This window comes from Rutilus rutilus (assembly GCF_951802725.1).
Source record: "Rutilus rutilus genome assembly, chromosome: 2".
In the NCBI taxonomy this organism is placed as follows: Eukaryota; Metazoa; Chordata; class Actinopteri; order Cypriniformes; family Leuciscidae; genus Rutilus; species Rutilus rutilus.
The window spans coordinates 55,296,222-55,301,492 of NC_140210.1; the positions used below are offsets into that span (position 1 = coordinate 55,296,222).

At 38.8% G+C, this 5,271-nt stretch overlaps 1 long non-coding RNA gene across 1 annotated transcript; it reads left to right on the top strand.

The window, feature by feature from the left end:
• Window positions 1-945: 945 nt before the first annotated feature.
• Window positions 946-1,952, top strand: LOC311286458. Its single transcript, XR_014626558.1, has 3 exons — window positions 946-1,226; window positions 1,312-1,407; window positions 1,492-1,952. It is a non-coding gene; the product is annotated as an uncharacterized lncRNA (long non-coding RNA).
• The last annotated feature ends 3,319 nt before the right edge of the window (window positions 1,953-5,271 follow it).

Sequence of the window (5,271 nt, forward strand, 5' to 3'; positions counted from 1 at the left end):
AGTCCATAATGTTGCCATAATGGCGGACGCGCCTCTTCAGCGCCATCTACAGACTGTTACCCATAACACAACAGAGTTTCGCCTCTTGGGCTTCTATACTCTTTGCCTTTACCAGTTAAAAACGAAAGGAAAAGAGACGGAAGAGAAGAGACGTCATTCGGAGGCAAACCTGTTACTCTGGGTGTTTAAACTGTCGCATATTTTGCGGTAAGTTCAGAACTCATTCTTCATGCAAACATGATATTAAAATGAGCTGCTAACTTTATATGTTTATGCTCTTCTTTACACGGGATTTTAAACACAAAGAATTATATTTAGACAAAAGCAAGCGGGATTTAAGTTCACAGAAGCGCGAGCCGCGGCCGCGCGCGAATCCCAACGCGACGCTTCACGAGATAAGGTGCGTGGCTAAACTAAACGGCTGTTTTACAATATAAATTTTAAACGACCGACATAAATAATCACTTTACAAAGACTGTATCAATCTAAGCTCATCTTCAGGAAGGGGAGATTTACAGGTAAAGATAAAGAGACTGAGAGAAGAAGAACGAGAGAAGGAGATGGAGATGAGAGAGGAGAGCAGAGCAATAGCCTATTGCATAATAATGAGAATAACTTTATTACAATGGATTCCTATTTAACAGTCAGATGTTTATGGAAGCTTGTTTCCGCCACAAAAAAAAAAAAAAAAAAAAAGATAATTGCGACTTTTTATCTCACAATTGAGAGTTTACATCTCGCAATTCTGACTTTATTTCTCAGAATTGCGAGATACAAAGTCAGAATTGCGTGAAATAAAGTCGCAATTGCGTGTTATAAAGTCAGAATTGCGTGTTATAAAGTCAGAATTCTGACTTTTTTTCTCGCAATTGTGACTTTATATCACGCAACTCTGACTTTATAACACGCAATTGGGAGATATAAAGTCAGAATTGCATGTGTAACCGGATGAATGAGGTGATGGACATTAGTGAGCACCTATCAGCAGGTAATCCACCCTATTTAAGAGCTGGTTGGCTGTAGCCCGGGATGCGTCACGTTCGACTCCGCCTCCTTCCAGTGTTTACAGTGGCTGTAGGTATGTGTGTTAGCATATAGCAACTTCTGTTTTTAGTTTGTTTGTATGTAGGGGACTAATTATTAGTGTTGTGTTTAGCTTGTCTGTCTTCTCCGGTTTTCCTTCGGTTTGTCGCAGTGGTTGCATTTGCTGGCTGCTCGCCTTTCAGGTATGTGTGAACTGTTGATGGAAAGCGTATTGTTTGTCTTTATTTGGGGGTTTAGGATCGGCTGATTGTGTTGAGTTATGTGCAGTGTCCCTGTAGTCTATCTGAACAGCGGATTGCATGATTTGAGTACCCGTGCCTGTGAAAGGACAAGTACATTGTGCGAATGCATCGTCTACTTCCGGTAAGTGTTATTGCGCATGTAGTTACGAGCTAAAAGTTTAGCCATTGAGGCATAAATCTTAGTGTTTCTTTGTATTTGGCTTAGGATTTTCCCTCTCGTCCGGCGATCTTGTTCTTCCTGCTGGTGCTATAAAAAGCTATTACAGCCCCGTCGATTCCTTGCTGCCAGATTAAGAGCGCATCGTATTTTCCTGCTCCACTGTCGCTACCGTGTGCAATACAAACTTTTTGCCATCTGTGAGAAGATCGTCACCCCACTGATGAGGGGGACCGTTGCTGTCTGGTTTTATTTATTATTTGTTGATTTAATGTTTCTTTTATTGAACTTTTGAGGTTAACATTCGGTGTCAAAAATGGAACACCAAACTATCTGCTTGTGAGCTCATTGCGTGAATTGAGTTTATTTATTTATTTATTCATTTATGGTCTTTGTTTACACCTTTGTATGTTATTCGTGATGGTTTACTAATGGTGATAGATCTGCTCATGACCGTACCCTAAACATCATCCAACTGGGCTTTAGTGCTTTGTTTTTTTGTGATTTTGTTTCAGGTGCTGAGGTTCCACAGGTGGAGGATCTCTTGTGGTGGTGGTGCTTCCTTCGAATGTTTGCCGTGACACTTTTGAAGTCTTTGCTGTGTGTGTGAGTGTGCTTTTGGCAAATTAAGTTTAGTGATCCCTCCTCCCGTGGTTTGCCTCAGCCCTGTTAGTCTGTGTCTTTTTCTATTGTGTCTGTGTAACCAGTGTATTAGTATGGAAAGAGTGTGTGTTTATTCCAATGTGTTTTAGTTTACTTGAATGTGTTTGTAACTCAAAACCTTGTCAGTATAGCTCCAGGTTGCCTTTTTTTAACGTAATTACCCTGCTGCTTTAAATTAAACTTTGTATAAATAAATGTTTTGTATATTTTCATATCCACGTCTCTGCCTACCTTTATTAGAGAATCGAACCTGAGTGACCTAGTAATAGTAACTTGAGTGTTGTCCATATTTCCCGGGGCGAAATTCCCCGGGTGGCGTAGTCGAAATTCTTTCTACCTGTAATACCGCTCTTTTGCCACACATGATATAAAGTCGCAATTGCGTGTTATAAAGTCAGAATTGTGAGAGAAACTATTCTGAGAAAAAAAAAAAAAGTCAGTCTTTTTTCCCCCCTTAGAATAGGACTTTATATCTCACAATTGTGAGTTTATATCTCACAATTCTGAGAAAATATGTCAGAATTGCGAGATATAAACTCGCAATTGCGTGTTATAAAGTCAGAATTGCGTGATATAGGCCTAAAGTCGCAATTGCGAGGAAAAAAAGAATTCTGACTTTATAACACACAATTGCGACTTTATTTCACGCAATTCTGACTTTGTATCTCGCAATTGTGAGATAAAAAGTCGCAATTATCATTTATTTATTTTTATTTTGTGGCGGAAACAAGCTTCATATTGGGGGAAGTGCCAGATAGCCCTTGAAAGATTGGGCCTTATATACTGAGGGTTTAATTACATTATTTTAATAGTCAGTCGGGAACTAAAGTGGGCCGGTCTAAGGCATGAAAATGAGTCCCAATCCGGCCCTGCCCTCCGCCACCTCCAGTCTTCCAGATGTTCACCAGGAACCACTTCACCTCTCTTCACGAAACCAAATCCAATGCTGTGATCATCAGAGACATCATTATTGTGGGTATTGGACCTGGTCCTTGAAAGGTCCTTGAATTTGAAGTTAACCAAGGTGTGGGAACCCTGGACAGACTCCGAGAGGTGGAGGAGGGAATGAAGGATGATGACATCTCTTTCCTTCAGGTGGGGAGGGAATACACTTCACATACTCACACGTTTTGTTATTTTATTACAGTCACTAATCTAGCTGTGCATTTTCACAGAATTATAACACCCTAATGAACAGGTATTTATTGGTTTCTAAGTAAAAAAAATATAATAGAGTTTAGTTGAGTCCAGTCGTTACTCTGAGAGCTGTGTTTGTGTTTGTGTGTGTGTGTGTGTGTGTGTGTGTGTGTGTGTGTGTGTGTGTGTAACCAAACTATAGTATTATCAATATTACATTTATTTAATTAACATACATTCACAAATATGCAGTTTGTTTACAAATATGATTTTTTTATCAATTTATTATATTTAATACAACTGCACAACGGCTAAAACAATAAAACGCATGACATTGTACATATTTTACAGTGCTGCTGCTGTGTCACATTAGCCGACTTAGCAGAGCGCTGTTACTACAAAATATAAAACCAACCTACAAAATAAGTATGGGTGTGTGTGAGGCAGCCCTCCAAAAGCAGTATCGATTAGGCTACTCCTAAATGTACTGTTTTCACACAAGTTAATTGAAATAATTGCTTCATTTCTCTTTTCTGTAAGAAGTCTGAACTTAAATGGTTGGCTGCACTGAATAATGTTTCATGCTCTCTGCTAATCTGGATGGGTTGCTGAACCACAAAGACTGAAGCATTTCTGTGCTGAGCTGAAGCTATCATGTTCTGCATCATTCAATATATTTCTTGTATTATATTATAATATATTCACATTTTGAATAATGTACTCAAGAATATCAACTGTACCATTTAATATATATTTATCTATATTTTTCAAAAGGATTATATATTTCAGAGTGCTATGCTTCACATCATGGACTCCAATCCTCAATTGATGATCATTGTCATGGTTGCCCGACACAACAGATTTACTTTATTAAATCGCATGAAAGTGTCCTGATGTCTGGTTCTCGTGTTTTAAGACTGTGTATTCAGTCAATAGCAAGTTAAACTCAACTGCTCTGCGCCACTAGAGGGAGCGCGATTGTTTTTTATGTGATAGGTCAGGGGTGGGCAAACTTTTTGGCTCAAGGGCCACACTCGGTTTTAAAATTTGACAGAGGCCCGGACCAGTAGCAGATTATGAAACACGATCTCATGAAAGTGCGTATCTATACCACAAATTTTATTTCTCGTGCCATTTACGGCAAAAATGTTTTTTTTTTTTTTTTTCGTGCATATACGCACTGTAAACCCCTTAGTTAGGATTAGGGGTGCGGAGTGCGTGCCTATTACACGCCATAAAGTGCGTATCATATGCACGCGAAAACTGCGTATCATAAGCACTACAAATACAATTCGTGGCATTCACACCTTTCATGAGATTGGGCTGAGCAAACACATTTACGTTGTGGCAACGTCTGCGCGAAATTCAACAACTGAGAGACGACATTCTGACAATACATTTTTTATGCTAGATATCCCAGCATGTTATGTTTTGAGGTTAATTTTTAATTAGTCAGATGTTAGATAATTATAGCCTATACTTTTTAAATGTTTATCATTATTATTATTTAATGGGCCTAACAGTAAATTAGAAACAAAACACCTGCAAGTGTACACTTAGAAGAGTAAAAATGACAGAAGGTTACGTTAATTCAGCTTTATTAAAACTGCTTATGGCAATCAATTTGCACTTCCAAAAGTCATACATTTGTGGAAAAAAACGAAATAAACGAATATACAAATTTATTTTAAGTATAGGGGAGCGTAGTCGAAAGCCGGGCGACAAAGGTCGGTAAACGGAATCAGTCAGGATACATCCACAAACCCAGAGGAGCAAAGAAACTAAATAGCAGACAAATCAAAGGAAAAACTAAACAGGTGTGCAAGCGGTTACCAAAAAATTTTTTTCTCTGTGAGTTTCCAAAAAAGGAAAAAACATTAAAGTGCAACAAGTCTATGCGCTTGAGTCGCTGTCTGTTTGGTTTCCATGGTGACGCGTCATTGCTTGTTACGTGACACACCGCAGCCACAACAGCGCTGAATGAATGACGATACGTGTTTACATGACCAAACATTCGGGTTAGAAAAG